This window comes from Peromyscus eremicus, chromosome 10 (assembly GCF_949786415.1).
Source record: "Peromyscus eremicus chromosome 10, PerEre_H2_v1, whole genome shotgun sequence".
Lineage (NCBI taxonomy): Eukaryota > Metazoa > Chordata > Mammalia > Rodentia > Cricetidae > Peromyscus > Peromyscus eremicus.
Window position 1 is genome coordinate 63,060,808 of NC_081426.1, and position 19,361 is coordinate 63,080,168.

Below are 19,361 nucleotides of genomic sequence, written 5' to 3' on the forward strand. Positions count from 1 at the left end.
ACAAAAGAAATCAATTTTAGCCTAAAAATTCAGTGTGAGCACTTGAAGCAATTTTCAGAGATGCCTGACAAGGCAGAAAAGGCCAACCAGTCACAGATTTTAATATGAATTCTATTGTCATCGCACAATTCACTGAAGCAAAATTTTCTCACTTTAAAGTACTTTTAGCTAGTCAATCAGCATCATTCAAGTACAAGTCATTGCAGTAAGTTAAGATTCAAATTACCCAAAGAAAAATTTACTCATCTTTAATAAGTTCTTGGAAAAGCCAAAATTGATTTATATCTCTTTCTATGCTTCACATTGCTTCTAATGTGGAAGACACTCAATAAATGTTAGCTTATGGAAATATACTCAAGTGAATAAAACACACAAATAAATTACTAAATGAACACCAAACTGTTAGAAAAACCTTAAACATTGTTTGTGAGTAGCCACATGTCCCCCCTCCCCACCACCACCTATCTGTCTAATCTTCCTACAGCAGTCCGGTCTTGTCACTGCAGACCTTAAAGCCTTTCATGTGCTCCTACTTCTCATCAGGTTAAGACCCAAATCTTTACCATGGCCAAAATCTTACATAATCTAGCTGCTGTCCGGTCCTAGGCTACCAGTTCCTTCATTCCATCAACACTAGCTTATTTTTGGTTCTTAGAATGTGCCAGCTTCCTGGCTGCTATTTCTCATCCTGTCATGGGATGGTGTATCACTCTTTTCCTGTGTTGGAAAGCTCCTACCACCACCACCCTCATCTCAGTTGTATCTACTCACTCATTCTTCATTGAAAGTAGAATAGGAAGCGCTTCCCAAAAACTCTTCCCTAGCATCTCAGATCAACCTTCACTGTGTTCCTCTCTGATGTATGTCTTCTTTCTGGTAACTCCTTTCTATTTGTTTTGTGATACAATTAGCGTCTGCCTACCAAATATGCTATATATTCCATAATTTCAGGTCCCATGCTTATTTTTACATAACATTGACTCTATAAATGTGTATCTCCAATGATTCAGAATGACCACTGAATAAGTAATTGCTGGGAAAAAAAATAGAACAATGAATAAGAAGCACTGCATTTTTTTACTCACAAGGCTACTCTCTCCTATACCTAAATTTAAATCTTTAGTCCTAATACTGAGATTTTGCCACAGTGATAAAGAATCCCTGAAGAGCAAAGAGATGAAGAGCATGACACTACTTCTCTGTATTTATGTACAATGAGAAGGGATATACTGTTAGTAGCAAATGTATGTATGTAGAGGGAGGCGGGACAGCGGATTCAATCAAGGGAAAAATGGTGCATTGGGTTCACAAGCTGGAAGACTGAGTCTGCAGGTGTAAAAGAGTTCATGATCCTGGAGATTAGCAGACTCTTACCTTTAAAAGATAAGATGCCATATATGTCTTTGTCAGTGCTCAGCAAGTGAACATCTTAATAAACTGTGATTTCTAATTTCTGCCTCGAATGGGATGATCTAGTGTTACTTAGTACGAGTGTAGAATCATACAGATACAGGTTCTTAAAGTATTCCTAGAAATATTGGTGTCATGAAGGAGTGGAAATAGATAAACATGAAGATGTCCTTTTCGTTCTTGTTTTAAGGTGTTTCTCCTTATTTTTAGGAAACTAGTTTCATTAAATATTTATTACAATTTTCATTTGTCTGTTTGTCATAAGCTCTTGTATCTGATGAACTGTTTTCTGCCCCCTATTTCTATAAATCCTGGCATATAACCAGAGAAACACGCTAATAGTTCATAAGTGTATAAGCGCATAGCTGTACTCTGACATACACACATATGTATAATGAATACTAGTCAATTAGGCTTCAAGAGTGTGTCTGGCCTCCTGATTGTTATTGTACATGCAGCATTATTTGACCAAAACTGTGTTCATTTTGAAATAGAAGTGTTATATAATGACTGCTTGTGTTCTATAATGAGATAATTAAGTATTTATGAGTGAACCTACATGGCCCAAAGAACCTGATACATTTCATGCTTGCGCTCAAAGTCAAAAAATTCACTCCCCTCTGGACTGAGTTATGCATGAAATCTGAATGATAAGTTATAAAAATAGTGCTATAAAAAGTGGTTTTTTATACATTTTAAACAGTTAATATTTAAAAGACTACTAAGAAAATTGTTATACACTTAGTATCAAAAAATGTCTCGGTGAATCAAAAATCATCTTTTTTTTTTTTTTTTTTAATTTTTATTTTGCAATACAATTCAGTTCTACATATCAGCCACAGATTCCCTTGTTCTCCCCCCTCCCGCCCCCCTCACCTTCCCCCCAGCCCGCCCCCCATTCCAATCTCCTCCAGGGCAAAGCCTTCCCCACAGACTGAGATCAACCTGGTGGACTCAGTCCAGGTAGGTCCAGTCCCCTCCTCCCATGCTGAGCCAAGGGACCCTGCATAGGCCCCAGGTTTCAAACAGCCAACTCATGCAATGAGCACAGGACCCGGTCCCACTGCCTGGATGCCTCCCAAACAGATCAGGCCAATCAACTGTCTCACCCACTCAGAGGGCCTGATCCAGTTGGTGACCCCTCAGCCATTGGTTCATATTTCATGTGTTTCCGTTTGTTTGGCAACAGACTGCTGGCAATGGTCGAGAGACAATCCGAACTGACCTACTCTGGTGATGGGATGGCCAAACACCCTAATTGTCGTGCTAGAAACCTCATCCAACTACTGATGGATCTGGAGGCAGAGATCCATGACTAGGCCCCAGGTGGATCTCTGGGAGTCCAATTAGCGAGAATGAGGAGGGTTTATATGAGAGAGAATTGTTGAGACCAAGGTCGGATAAAGCACAGAGACAAAAATCATCTTTTTAAAAAAGAGGAATAAAAGTATTTTATGTGCACTTTGTAAAATATCAAGTAATATGCTAGACTTTACATTGGAATAGGATAAACTAGGGTTACCACACCTCAAGAAAGTGTTTGGTGAATGATCCTGAAATCTAGACCAAAAATACTTAAGGAAAAGCTCTTGCATGCATCACTGTGTTGGTTTACTTCCCTTGTGTTGGCGCATGGTCCTCTGCCTGCACTGTCACTCTACTGAAATGATAGACATCCATCTCCTCAGTGAGCCATGAACTCCTAGAATGGAATAGCTACTAATTTATTTCTGTGTCCACCTGTGTGTAGCACAGAAATGGATGCTTAACAAGACAGATCTATGTATCACTGACTCTGTCAAATCAATGTTGCTCTTGCACATGGTTATTCCAGCCCTGGTCAGAAGATCCTGAAGCAAATTGGATTTCAGAGATTATAGCATTTGTGTTAGGGAGATATCTGTGAGCATCCATATTTGTATTCCCTGTTCATTATTACTTCCTTTAGCAGAAAAACACTCCTGTCTTTCCAACTAGTGTATTCCTGTTACAGGGTTATCCTAAAAGGTTTCTACTATTTAACTCACAAAATATACTGAACACCAACAATTTACAACAGTTAATTCTTATAAAAGTACATTAAGACTGATAAGATGAAGTGAAATTTAATCAAGAGCAGATTGAATCGTATCAAGTATCATTGCCTACCAATTGTCAAGCAATCACTTGTCTAGAAAAAACAAACTTGTGTGTGTCTATGATGAACAGGAATTCTCAGCCTTTGACTTCTCTACTGGTTGTTGGAAGGAATGTGAATCTGAATAAAGCACAAGTGTGCCTGGGTGGAGCTGACTGACAGACACAGAAAGGTACTTATATAGCAGAGAATGAGCATCTTCTCATGATATACTCTAGCAGCATGATTTTGCATGTCAATATCAGAGTAAGTAATGGGATGATTGTCCTTAACATTAGCTAAGAAAGTGCAAGTCTTTGGGGCAAGTAATCTAGACGTATTATAGGAACCAGTGCTTATAGGTCATTTAGTTGCATCCAAGAATGGATCCTACCCTGGGCTCTTAAAATAACTAGAGCAGAATAACACAGTGTGCCCTGAAAACAGTTGAATGGCCAAACCTCAAGTCAGACTTGCTGTGCTTTCTCCAAGATCTGACCTTTTAGACATAGAAACAGAGCATAATGCTTGACATTCCTACCCAATACTGGGTTCGGATGAGCTAACTTCTACTTTATTCTTCTACACCTAACTCTTACTGCAGTTCACTTATTTATTTATTGTTTCTTTTGAGAATTGCTTTCTCTTTATGCTCTTGGGACTACAAATCATGGTCCTGAATTCTAAGTCACTGTATCCCTCTTCTCACATCATTGTTTATTATGATCTTTTGTATTTTCATAACATTTCTATTTCTTCAACCAAATAGAGTATAGTCCATTAAATTGATGAACAGCTTGACAATATATGATGTCTAAAAAACAGAAACTATAGGGCTTCATAGACTAGAATAGTACAAGTGTCCTTAGGCGCCATTTAAATCTACCCCACCATTCATTTTTACTAAACATAGTATCTGACCAGTAAAGATGAACAGTGCCAAAATGCCACTAATTTGTTTATCATTGATTTAGATAATTTAGAAATTCCCTGAAGAACTCTTGTACCATCAATGAGATAGTTTACTCTTTATATTTTTTAGGTATAATTAACTTTAAAATCTTAGTGTTAGTATAATATATGAGCATGAATAAGTTAAATTTAACTAATAACTTAAGGGATTTTAATTAAACTAATAAAATATCGCTATGAATCATACTCTTCATGTTAATCACTTAACACAAAACCTGTGAGAAGTAGCTTTCTTAGCAATGATATTGTGATTTTAGACATGTGAAAAGTTAAAGGATGTTTAAGAAGACCCATATTCTTTTCAAAGCTAAGCATAACAGGGCTTAAAAGCATTTGACTTGGAGACAGCTTTCAATCAGACATATTGACAAGGCCAAGAGATTCTACTACTCAAATTTCTTGTATCCCATTGAGGATAAAGCCTTCCAGAAGATGGTGGTCCATCCATAGGCCTAGATGAAAAGAATGGAATTTTCCCAAGCCTAGAAAATGTTATGGTTAAATGCTTTTTAAACATCTTCTGCTTTGCTGACTTTGAGCCAACAACTACTTTCATTGTGGCAGAGACATAGAAGAAAAGGGAGGGCCATCTCTAGCCAGGGAATATTAATGATGCTTACCTGGCATTTAGTAAAGGATCAAGTTGGTTTTAGCTTATGTTGGTGTTCTGGATGTATTAGAAGTAACCAAGAAGTTTGAAAATGAGAGAATGAGGAGAAACTGACTTTTAAGAAAGTATACTAGTGTTTCATGGTTGTCATAGGGTGAAAGTCCTATAGTGGTACATGTTGACTGAAATCAGCATAGAAAGAAAAGCCTGTCTCCCACCTACATCTACCCTCTGCAAATAGATGTGGGAATGGGTTTTGTTTATACTACAAGTTGATGAACTGGGGCCAGAAAAGGAGTTTTATTTCTAAAACAATTGTAGGTCACATGAAAACAACTGTTGAACGTTCTTGTTGGATTATCCAAGCCAAAGCCAAAGAATGTGGTGTTATATTGTGTACCCCAATATGCTGTGTACCTTAATAAACTTATCTGGGGATCAAAGGACAGAGTCAGCCACTAAATTAGACATAGAAGCCAGACAGTGCTGTGGGATGTTCTGTATGCTGTGAATGTGTTGCTCTGGTTGGTTGATAAATAAAACTCTGATTGGCCAGTAACCAGGCAGGAAGTATAGGTGGAATAAGCAGAGAAGGAGAATTCTGGGAGAGGAAGGCTGAGTCAGAAGACACCAGTCTGCCATCAAAGGAGCAGCATGTAATGGCACACAGGTAAAGCCACTGAACACGTGGCAACATATAGATTAACAAAAATGGGCTGAGTTTAAATGTAAGAGCTAGTCAGTGGTTAGCCTGAGCTAATGGCCAAGCAGTTTTCATTAATATAAACCTCTGTGTGTTTACTTGGGTCTGAGTGGCTGTGGGACCCATGGATGAGAGAGATTTGTCCTGACCACAGGCCACAGGAAAACTTCAGCTACAACACAGTGGTGGAACACACCTCTAATCCTATCACTCAGGAGGCAGATATCACTCTGTGAGTTCAAGGTCACACTGGGAACAGAGTCAGGTAGTGGTAACACACACCTTTAATCCCAGCACTTGAGATCTCATGTCTTTGCTTGGGAAAAAAAAACATGCCTTTAATCCCAGGAAGTGATGCCAGGAAGCAGAAAGGTATATAAGGTGTGAGGACCAGGAACTAAAGACTTTTAATCAATTCAACTGAGATCTTCAGGAGTAAGGACTCAGAGACTTTCAGTCTGAGGATTTGTGGAAATAGGAGAAGCTGAGGAGTTGATAAAATGACGTTGGCTGTGGCTTGTTCTGTTTTTCTGATCTTTCAGTGTTCAATATCTGTCTCAGGGTTTTATTATTATTATTATTATTAAGACCCTTTAAGATTTGTGTTACAAAATAATGTTTTTGTAATTTCTCCCCCATGAATAAGATAGAAATACAAAGAAAACAGATTTATAGCCTTGAACTAGAGGAAAAAAGCTGAAAGAAAAAATAAATGCTGAAAGTTTAGCAAGTCTAAGTTGCTGACAGAGGAATCATCAGGTTCGGTCCTATCTTATACCAGGGGTGGGGAGGCATAGTTAAAGAGCTAATAAGAATACTATAACATTTTAATACTAGAAAATGAAGCAAATAATTACACCATCTGGCCTTGTGACGATATATATTGCCCCCAATTACAAATGGACATTTTATATCAAGCTCTTTTGGAGATTAATGCTCAGGCCCTTCTCTCTCTTCAAGTACTCTTTTTCTTAAAAGCAGCAGACAACAATCAAAATAATGCCATATATATTTCCTTGGACATTTTCATTTTAATACTTGCTTATAAAATAATAGAAGTTAATAAATGTGTAAAACATACTATAAAGGTACATGTGTAAAATGTGTAAATTATATAATTTTGTAGCTTTATTATGTAGATTATAATAGTACCTTTATAGAATATAATGTAGAAAATAATATCTTACTTGAGAAGTTTTCAAGTGCGTATTGTATTCATTTAATATTCATTTGTGTTCCTTTGTCACAGTCTGAATATGTCCATTTTTGGAGAAGGCTGAGTTGTCTGGCTCACATAAGCTGTTATATATATATATATATATATATATATATATATATATATATATATATATATATATATATATTGCTAAAACCTTGTCTTTTTGCCTTTACTACAATTCATAGTAGAGGTAAAAATCTTTGCATTCTCTTTCACATTAAAGCAAATTCTTTACAGACAACCTCTTCTGACCTCCATAGGCATTACATACACATCGGTGTCCTTACATAAACATAGGCAAAACACTTTCACATGCAAAATAATGAATACATTTTTAACGAAAAGTTTAGGTAATGAACTCAAATATGAAAGAGAATATAAAGACAATCATGTTTCTAGTTCTACCTATGTAATGAATATTTCATTTCAGATGATAGGTAAGCACATAAAATACATTTGATAGTGAAATAAAAGCATAGAATCTAATGAGAAGCTCCACAGCTTCCACTACAAATGACTATATTAACTGTTAGAATTTTATTGTGCTGTATAGTCATTTGGTCTGGCTAATTTTGATGTGTGATTTTTTTTATTTGCAATTTTTTTTACCATAAAAGTGTCTCAAAAAGAAAAAGAATGGTAGAATTTTCACTCATTTATAAAACATCAAAATGCCAATAGGCATAAAGGAACAAAAATAATCCACGTACTATTTGGCTCTTCATCTGCTAAGGAGACTGGCATATTTTAGCTTTATGCCTAAGGTTAAGCTGTTAACTTCATAACTTTATTAAGGCAACAATGATATTCACAACAAATAGATGCTATATAAACTTGCCAAATTTCTACACTAATTTCCTCCAGTAGCAATATAGAACAATAAAATATCATCTTAGGTTTTTGTTTGTTTTTAAAAACTATTTTGGCTTTGGTAATAGATCCAAATTAGTGGCAATTCACTTTGATGGAGCTGTTTCACCATGTATGAGGTCCCATAGCAGATTGTGAATACCTTATGATAGCATGCTTAGGTATTTCCTCAGCTATGAAGATGAAGAGGATGCTATCTAACCAGGATGTTATTCCAAGTGACTCATTCAAGATGATGGGCCATTGTAAGTCTGAGAACTTCTGCCTTTGTAAAGATCCACTTTTACCATGAGAAAGAAATGTAGAAATGTAAAGTCGATCATAATGCACTGTGTATTTGCTGTTACATACTCATTATTATTTAGTTTTGTTATTTCCTTTTGCTTTCCAAAGAAACTAGAGTGTATCTGTAAGATCCTAAAAATTTGTACATACTGCTGTATGTGTTTGTAGTGATTAAAATGTAAGTTGATCTAGAAAAGAAACACTAACACTCAGACTGATGGACCTAGATCATATTTGCTCTTCCACATATTTCCTCCATCTTCATCACCACCAGACTACAAACCTCCCAGTTTTCTTCCTCTCAAAAAATTATTATCACAATATTAACATAACTACCATATCTACTTAAGTTCTACAAACTTTTAGAAATCAGAACACCATTTTTTCTCCTTTTTCTGATCTGTAGTACTCCAGTATCAGTTGAGAAACTTACAGAGGAAATTGCCATTGTATTTGCAATGCTGCACAGGAAAAAGAAGTGTTTTATTCATAGTCATTGAAAGTGTTAAAGCCATAAAGGACAAAGATGCCTAACCTATCTTTATCATTCATTTTTGTGTTACTGAGCCAAAAGTGCCTGCAGGTGCATGTGGCTATTTAAAGGAAATCGTAAATCGCTTTCATATCTTCCTAATGTAGTTGGGACATATAAATAGTTGCACGTGGTGGATAATTAGTTTATGCCAACACATTATTGTGCTTACGAGCATCTGGATATCAGCTACTTGGCGAAAGAGCCAAGGGATGTTATTGCTAACAAATACTATGAAGTAATTTGCAAAACGCTGAGTGGTGAATATTTAAGCTTCAAAATGAATATGTTAAACCCAGATCTAAGTTTTTAAAAAAGGAGAAATTCACAGAAAAGGCAGCCATAAAACAACAAGTTGTTTCATATTAAGTTTCCTTGGACATTTTCATTTTAATACTTGCTTATAAAATAATAGAAGTTAATAAATGTGTAAAACATACTATAAAGGTACATGTGTAAATTATATAATTTTGTAGCTTTATTATGTATATTATAATAGTACCTTTATAGAATATAATGTAGAAAATAATATCTTACTTGAGAAGTTTTCAAGTGCATATTGTATTCATTTAGTATTCATTTGTGTTCCTTTGTCACAGTCTGAACGTGTCCATTTTTGGAGAAGGCTGAGTTGTCTGGCTCACATAAGCTGTGGCTATTCTTTGTTTCTGCTTTATCTTTCCTCAATATCTTTTTTAACACTAAGATACAATGTCTGTTTGAGGAAAATTAAAATGGTATGCTATTGGCATTGCTCCCAAGTCTACCTCCAGAGTAGACTCAAAGATTCAAGGCTATATTAGCTCTCAGTCAATATAAAACACTAAATGAAGCTACAGACTTCAAATATACAATGGGAAGACAGTCATGGTGTCAATATCCTTATTCCAAATGAGAAAAAATAGAGGACTAGAGTAATTGGCCAAATGCAAGACCAAAATCTAGGAGGTCAGTCATTAAATCCTCAAACTCCATGGCAATCGTATGGTGCATACCGCAGTGGGACACATCATCCCAAGACCTTGGAGAGCACTCCCCCCATGGCTTTGCTGGCTGAATGCCTCATGGCAACTCTCACAGGCTACTTTTGCACACTGCCTTAAACTTTCCTTGGCAGCTATTATGTGTTGCTGGCATCTGTATCTTCCTGGGGCAGCATTAAAATTCTCACCTTAACTTCACATCTCTATGCATCATTTTTCCAGTGGCTATTTCCGCAGAGCCCACCCCTACAGCACACTCCCTCCATGCAAAGGATTTCTTCTAAAATCCTCGAGAAATCTGAAAGCTGCTGTACCACCACTCCCTTTTAAAATAGCATGTTTGAAAAACCATTTCTGTGTGGATGACAACAAAGTTTACTCAGAGAGTGGTGTTACAAGGTTCTTTGGCCTCTGAATGCCTTAACAAAGAATAAATCCCAGAAAACCATTTTCTAGGGAGGCAGTCCTGAGTGAAGAGGGTACCGAGGGATTTGCTACCTTCCATGGTGTGGGATCTTGCAGGATGTCAAATTAACAACTCAACAGATTAAGAAACAGAGAGACTTTTAACTAGAAGGAGAGCTGGCTCATTCAGTGGGCCATTTCAGCTATGTTTTATAACCTCACCAAACAATGCTGTTAACTTGGGACAAGGGATTCACACACATGAACCCAGGAGAGCCATTTCATGGTCACATCATCACACTATCACAGAGTGGCTTTGCAGATTCCCAGGAGGACTCTCCAGTTGATTTCCCTTCTCCTCTCTTACAAATCATCTGTGTGCCTTTCACTAAGATTAGTCACCATCTCCCCCTTGGGTGCCCTTTTACGTGTGTTTCTTTTCTGGGCAACCTACAAAATTTCAAGTCTTTCTGCAATGCTCCTTTGATTATGAATTGTAGCTAGAGTTTTCCTGCCTGGCCCACAGTCAGAACAAATCTCTGTCACCCCCCAGTCCCACAGCCTCTCAGACCCAACCAAGTAAACACAGAGACTTATATTGGTTACAAACTGTATGGCCATGGCAGGCTTCTTGCTAACTGTTCTTACAGCTTAAATTAATCCATTTCCATTAATCTATACCTTGCCACATGGCTCGTGGCTTACCTGCATCTTTACATGCTGTTTGTCATCATGGCGGCTGGCAGTGTCTCTCTGACTCAGCCTTCCATTTCCCAGCTTTATTCTCCTCCTTGTCCTGCCTACACTTCCTGCCTAGCCAATGACCAATCAGTGTTTTATTTATTGACTAATTAGCAACACATTTGCCATACAGAACATCCCACAGCAATGAATCTTATAAATTTGGCTAAAAACTAACTAGCCTTGCTTCCCATTATTCGGAGAAAAGATGACAGAGTTTTCTTTTCCCCATTACCAAATCTGAAGTCTTTTGTTGTCTCTTTGTTGATCTCTGTAAGGGTCATATGATGTAAGTCATCACTCAGCTCATCAAGAGCATTAGCTACAGTTTCTCATTCCTGCGTCCTTGAAATACCAATCTCTTAACTTGAACTCTTAGATACCACTTAGTCTACTTAAGTTTCTAGTTCTCTGGCTATGACTCCTCTCTCATCTTTTCTTGAGCATCTCACCTTTCCTATCTCTAATGGCTAAAGGGACCAGGACTCTGCTCTCATCCTGCATTTCTTCAGTCTACACTCACTCATTAGGTAACTGTATTCATTTGTATGTGTAAATGCCATCTACATATTGTTTCTCCAGTCTAGATCTCTAGTTTAGCCATGTTCAAGTCCAGCTTCATATATCTAAGTACCTACCAAGTATTCCACTTAGAAGCATATTAGCCAGAGCAAAATCATCAGATCTACATAATTCCTGATTTCTATCCTGAAGTCTGTATCCTCCAAGTCTTTTCACATTTCCATAAAATGGTAATTTCATTCTTCATGGTGCCACAACAAAAATGGTACAATGCTCCCTGACAACCCACTTTCTCTTGTGTGTGATCTACCTGCTAATCCTTTGTTTCTGCCTCAAAGTATATGCAGGTCTTTCTCAAAAAGAGTATGATGTCTGCATTTGCTTCCATCAGTTACTGGAGAAAGGCTCTATGATGACAGTTAGGGTATTCTCCCATCTGATTACTGAGATAAACCAGTTCAGGCACCACAGCCAAACACAGGTGGAGCTCCATGAATCCAGTCAAAGAGAGAGAAGAGGGATTCTATGAGCAAAGGACATCAAGATCATGATGAGGAAACCTACAGAGACAACCAAACCAAACTAGTGGGAACTCATGAAATTTAGACCAATATCTGTGGAGCCTCCATAGGACTGGACTAGGCCCTCTACACAAGCAAGGCAGTTGTGTAGCTTGATCTGTTTAAGAGGACCCCTGGCAGTAGGATCAGAATCCATCCCTGGTGCATGAGGTGGCTTTTTGGAGCTCACTACCTGTGGTGGGATACCTTTCACAGCCTTGAGGAAGGGGGCGGGGCTTGTATCTGCCTCTACTGAATGTACCAGGCTCTGCTGACTCCCCATGGGAGGCCTTACCTTCTTGTAGGAGGGAATGGGGGTTGGGGTAGAGTGGGAGACTGGAGGGGTGGAGGAGGGAGGAGGAGGATCTGTGATTGGTATGTAAAATGTATAATAATTTCTTAATAAAAAGAAAGAGTATGATGACTTTAACAAAAACCTGAACTTTCTTTTATATATTTATGTGCATTTGTGTTTTTGCCATGGGTGTCCAGGTCCCCTGAAACTGGAGTTACAAACAGGTGTGAGCTGCCATGTGGGTGCTGGGAATTGAATTCGGGTCCTCTGGAAGAGCAGTCAGTGCTCTTGGCCCCTGAGCCATCGTTCCAGCCCCACCTGAACCTTCTTATTGGGATTAAGATAACTACTTCTAAATGTTCTCTATGAATCCATTATTAACTTCCTCCACCACATTGTCTCACGTACACCAGCATCACTATATAAAACCTTCCACTTCTATCTCCATCTCTGTGTGATTTTGTGGGTTAATTAACTTGTGTCAGGTGACCAAGGGTTGATAGTCTATCCTGACAGCAGATGATGTTTAACTTACAGAGAGACAGTTTAATAGCCTTACTGTGGGGTAAAAATATGGTATGTAAAAAGTTTTTCTAACCTAATGAGGTTTAAAGATGGAGTAGCACATTGGAGCATAAGTAACTGTTGTTAATACTGGAGATGGTGTGTCTGACCAGGTGCTCATGTTCACTCACTGTCCTTACTCTGCACTGGCAGAGGGTACCAAATCACATATCACAAACATAAAAAATATAAAACTTCAAAATCTGAAAAATTACTACTGAATATTCTGTATTTTAAAGGTAAAAATTCATTAATTGGGGGCTTTCCATAATATTAGACATTTTTTAGATAACTTATGTCGATGTCATTTTTAACTGGTGTGATATGCTCACACATATAAACATTATGGAGACCTTCAATAGAAACTTAAACTACCGATCTCAAATTAGATTTGCCCCACCTTAGAGAAAAGACATAGTTTTTAACCCAGTAGCTGTTTTTCCCAGCAGTTTCCTCTAAATGCAACTTAAAGAAATGAAAACCACAATAATGTCCTGATTACCTAAATCCTAATATTGTCCATTGTCCCTGCTGTTTTATGTGAAGAACTATGCCTTTATAAACCAGCTCAATTTATCTCTCTCTGGAGTCTGTGTGTTTTTACTTCTAATTCTTGTTGAATAAATGAATGCACACAAGCAAGTAGAGTCTCTTAAATATTTTATACCAGACGCCAGCTATCATTTTCTCTTATCCATATCCCAATATTTAAAGCATTTCTTTTTCCCCAAAAAAACATTACTTTCTATCTTTTTTTTTACTAATTTTTAAATGCTTTTTCAAACATGATGTTAATAATTCTCTCAGACAGTCTCTTTTTACCATTTTCTAGGCTTTCCACTGATCCCTCTGCTGGAGTCTTCACTCTCCTATTCTGAGTTGGATAATGTGATTTGGGACAAGAGGATTAAGTTTCACCACCTGTAACATAGAGATAGGACACATTTATATACCATGCTTAGAAATTATAAGGATTGAATGAGAAATAAGAAAATGCTTCATCAACTAAAAATAGATCAAAAGGAATAAAGGTACTGTTATTGTCATTATTCAAATCGTAGTGCTCAGATTGAATTGTCAACCAGCTTCACATAGCAAGCCTTAAGAAGAGAGCAGCATCTCCATCTACTCTGCTTGCCTGCCCCTCTGAGTATCTAGCTAGAAAGCATTCAAAGAGGACTAGTCTTCCTACAGCAAAGACCTGGAATAAAGCCTAGACTGTTCAATAACAGACATTAGTTAAGACACTTAAATCTCCTATGTTACTATAAAAGCTCCTATTTTACTGTTTCTTTTATGGAACATAGTTTCATGTTTCTCAGGCTGGCCTCAAACTTCTGAACCTACTGCCTTCGTATTCAGAGTACTGGAATTACTGGCATGTGTCCCCACATCTGGCTTATGTAGTACTGGGAGTCAAACTCAAGGTTTCATGAATGCTATGTAGACATTCTAAGAGTGAGCTACATTTCTAGCCCAATCTCATATTTTGAAGGCCTTATCCAAAATTATGGCATTATTGGAACCTTCAGGATATAGGATCAATTGGGAAAAAAACCATTGGGTTATGTGGCCATGTCTCTAAAGGGGATGTTGGGATGTATATTTTTAGCAATAGGCCAATAGAAAGCTTTTACTATAATACAAAGCATTTGCAAGTTTTAGCATAATTGGACATTATAGGGTAAATTGTTTTTCTGATTCTGTTCATGAATCTAATAGAATCAGTGCAAGCATTTGGGCCGTCTCCCCCCTCCCCACCCCAACAACTGCTATAAGTGCAAGACCAGACAGCTGACTCACTGATAGGATCAGGAGCACAGAGCCCACAGTGGATGACTTGGCGCTTTAAACATTGGCTGACTGAATGGAGTAACTTCAGTCCAAACAATTTCAATATTAGTTTAGATCTCTATTGCAGCATCACTTCCTGTGGTGCATACAAAGCAGAGCCCAGCACCAACTCCTCTAGCTTTACTGCAATAGCTGCCTCCTCTCAGGGCCTATTGCTGATGGCTTTTCTTCTGTTTCAACTCACACATATAGAATACCTCCCACTACAGATCTCTCACATTTCCTCCTTTCATTCTCTATAGTTAATTGCTAGACATGTTCACTAGATTCACTGTTTGAAGTCACTGCAAAAATTCAAAATTTGAACCTATAGTCTAGTATGCATTATAAACTTAGAGCCCTTCCAGTTGTTAAACACATCCCCTCCAAAATGTACATGTGGCCTACATGATGGATAAAAGGTGGGAATTTTAAGAAGTGGAGACCATTACATCTTGTCTCTTGCTAATGGGGTAAAAGCCCATTAAGAGTGTTGCTCTGTGTTAAGCCCTCCAGGATCATTCTACTGTGTACAACATGACAGTAGAGCAGGAAGGCCCTCACCAGCTATCAGTTCCTTGACCTTGGACTTGCCAGCCTCCAGGATGACAGGAATCAAGTTATGTTCTGTGTGAATTTCATAGTCTCCACTAAATCATTTCCTAACAGGATTCATTGACTTCCTTCTGCCCACCCTGCACTGAATCCTATCTTAATCCAGAGCTTTATCTCATGGAGCTTTATCTGCCTTTGGAAAACCTATACAATCCGTCTAGACTTCCTATCTGCTCATCAGAAAAATGAACCTAGAAACTAAGCACATCTCAATCATTTTTCTAGTGGCATCCTAATCCAAACTATTACCATTGCATTCCTGAGTAATGACATTAGCTTTGCATCAGCCTGCTTTCATTCTTATTATCCACGTAGTCACTTCTCTGTCCACCATCACTACTGTTTCCTCATTTGTATAAAATATTATCCAAATGTATTAATTTATTAGTATGTTTGTACATGTACCATGACATCCATGGCTTTACAAAGTATACCGCCTGCAAGGTACCTGTCTTAATTCGGGTTTTTATTGCTGTGAATAGACACCATGGCTCCAGCAATTCTTACAAAGAAAACATTTAATTAGGGTGGTTCACTTACAATTTTGGAGGTTCAGTTTATTATCATCGTGATAGGGAGCATGGTAGTGTGCAGGCAGACATGCTGCTGGACCTGAGAGTCCTTATCTCTTGATAAGCAGGCAACAGGAAGTTGATAGACTGTCATACTGCGGAAAGCTTGAGCAAAAGTGTGGCACACTTCCTCCAACAAGCCCATGCCTCCTAATAGTGCCACTCCCTTTGGGGGCCTACAATATCAGCATCCATGCTGCCTCTCTCCTACCACAATTTCTATGTCTTCTCAGCTATAGCAACAAGAGTCCTCTTACCCTCACCATGTGCCAGGCACATGGTACATATTTTACCTTGGTCTCTTATGTATACTGATTTCTGCTTAGAGAATTCTATCCCTGATATCTGCTGTCTCTGATTACTGGCACATCTTTTGACATTCTTCCATTCTATATACTTTGTTGTTCTTACAGCATCACAAACTGACGTTACATTATGTATCCACCTAGCTATCTATTTTCTTCTTTCTATGCAAACAAATGGAATGTAAACAGCATGAATGCAGTCCTTTTTTTCTATTTACTGTTCTATTCATTAATGGATCCCACATTGAAAATCAGTGACTAACATACAGTACATATCTAATCAATATGTTTGAGTGACTGAATCCAGAGATAAGGAAGTACAGACTGTGAGAGCCAAAAGAAAGGAATAAAGAAGGAAAAGGTGTCATGATGTCCTACAGTTATCACCTTTCATGGACGGTTCAGCATGGCTCCAATTCTTATGGAGCAGCTAGAGTAATTCAAAGTAAGGCATCAAAATCAAACAAGCTATTTCCAACAGGCATCGGACACCCAGTGTGAGCTTGGCACTTGCATGACTATTAGACATACAGACATTATTCAGAAGTGCTCCCTGAGTCCTTAAGGATTGTAGTTTAAGAGTATCCACAAATAACTGGTGCACTGTGGTAAGTAAAATAATTGGAGTGTAAGTCTCATAAATACTTTGCAGAGACCCAAATTAGGATGGGAATCACACTGGGCTAGATGGCAGAGACTGGTAGAAAGCTTCACAGAGGATTAGTGTGTCAAATTAGCCCTTTGGCCAAAACCCCTATGCAATAAATGTCTTTTAATTTCTTACAATTTGATGTTGTGAAAAATCATAATTTATTCATAGAAATCTTAATTTATTCTTTCAAAAGCCTTATTCTAATTAGTATTTCTTTCAGACAGATTAGAGACAAATAATCTTATCAGTCTATTCAAAAGAAATAGAGGAAGGAATAATATGGTTAGTCAAATAGAATACATGTCAGAAACCTGACGTAATCTAAGTTTAACCTTTTATGACTGTTCACACAAAGCTCATTAAGCAATTCTGAACACTTCAGTAGCACTGGTGATTACATGTGTAGCATAAAACTCAAGTAAGCGGATGTATTATATTGAAACTGATTTTAAGAGAACAAATGAAGAGTGGAAATATTTTAATAACATTCTATTTTCTGCAGTCTTTGAGAAAGCATATTTTAGAAGAAGCTGATCAGAAGCAAAATTATTGCTAAGTATCTTAAGAGCATGGTGGTGACTGTTCAGTGTCAACTTAACTGGATTTGCAATCGCCTTGGAGATACATCTCTGGGTATCACTTAGTCAGTTTCCGAAGAAGTTTTACTGAGCAGAAAAGACTGACCTGGAATATGGGTGGTATCATCACATGGAATGGAATCTTAAGACTGAGCAAAAGGGGGGAATGCTGCCTGGAGACATAACTCATGCTTAAAAGCACTTGATGTTTTTTCAGAGAACAGGTGTTCAGTTCAATGGCCTATCCAGCTTCAGGGCATCAGATGCTCTCTTTTGGCTTCTACTATCACCCACATACACACGAATACATGGCATGCACCCTACCTTTCACATACACATAAATTAAATTTGTTGTTTTATTTTTTCACTTAATTAACATATAGTTGCATCATTTACTCCTTCCATTTCCTTCCCTCCCTCCAACCACGGGAGCTCACCGTCCATATGCTTCTCTGCTTCCCTGTTGCAGATGCAATGACTGTAATGCAATGACACACTCTACCCCTTCTTAAACCATGAGACAAAAAACGTTTGTTAGACTTTGTTACTTCTTGTCATGTTGTAGGTCAAAGCAATAAGAAAAGTAACTACTGTATACGCCCACTCTATATTTCTCTGAGTACTCATCTTAATGACTTGATGTTAGTGGAATTTTCTTGAGGATTTGTGATAAGTAAATCACTCTATGATTCCCTGCCTCCCAGATAGAAGGATGCCAACAAATCAAAGAAAGGACCCCATGCAAGTCTATGTAGGGGAGACAATATGTTTATTAGGCTTATTGACAGGAATTGGGTAACTCTCAGGCAGTTGCACCATCAGACACTCCCATCATCCGTATGAATGATTCACAAACAAAAGTACTATTGAAGTCTTAATCCCTCTCCTCCATACTATATCACCTACATAGTCTAGAATCCCCCAAGATCAAGTGCAGCATGATCAGGAGGAAGTAGTGATGGAATCTCAGAAGAGGGTATCTTGATCCTTCCCCCTCCTTGCAGGTGGGGTGTTCAAGCCTTATTACTATTACTACAGACCTGTCCATCATCTGTACTGTTCTTATTTTGTTGCCATGACTTCAGGTTAAGGTCTTCTGGAGGATAGAACAATCACTGTGTTTTGTGACGTTGATGGTCATGTCAAGCCTGGATGAAATAGTTACTATATTGTTGTTCTGTACATTTGTTGCAAAATTCCTATAAGCTGACGAATAGAGATACTAAATATAAATGTAATAAGGATAACAATACACAACATTCACCTTGTCAGGTGTGGTGGTACATGCCTGTTATCCTAGTGCCTGGGGGAGTTGAAACAAGAGTACTGCAAGTTTGAAGCTGGCCTGGACTAATAACACTCATACTACTTTACATGCTTAATTGAAATATTTTCAATGGCTTCATACTTATATTTAACATCTTGTAATACCAACAAACCTAGGATTGTTAGTGATCTGGTCAGACCTTACCAACTTGAAGATCACTGGGTATGAATGGTCTCCATCAAAATCAGCAGCTTGTAAAATCAGAACCTGAAATTACAGGACTCTGATTGCTGGTTAAAAAAATTGTTAACTCAACTATTACTTGGGCTCTGAGTACAGGTGGGGCCTTCTGAATTGCTTAGAAGTTCATAAGACTTTCTGGTAAAGAGCAACAAAATACCATTGCCTCTTCCACTGACAATCAATAAATATGGGACTGTCAGTTACCTGAACAAGGAAAAGCCTTTCAGGAAAATTGTTTATTTTAGGGCTCTTAGAAGACAAGCTGGGCAGTGATGGTGCACACCTTTAATTCCACCAATCAGGGAGGGAGAGGCAGATAAATCTGTGTGAGTTTGAGACTAGCCTGGTCCACAGAGCAAGTTCCAGGACAGTCAGAGCTACACAGAGAAACTCTGTCTCAAAAAAAAAAAAAATAAAGAAGAAAGAAAGAAAGAAAGAAAGAAAGAAAGAAAGAAAGAAAGAAAGAAAGAAAGAAAGAAAGAAAGGAAGGAAGGAAGAGAGCAGGAAAG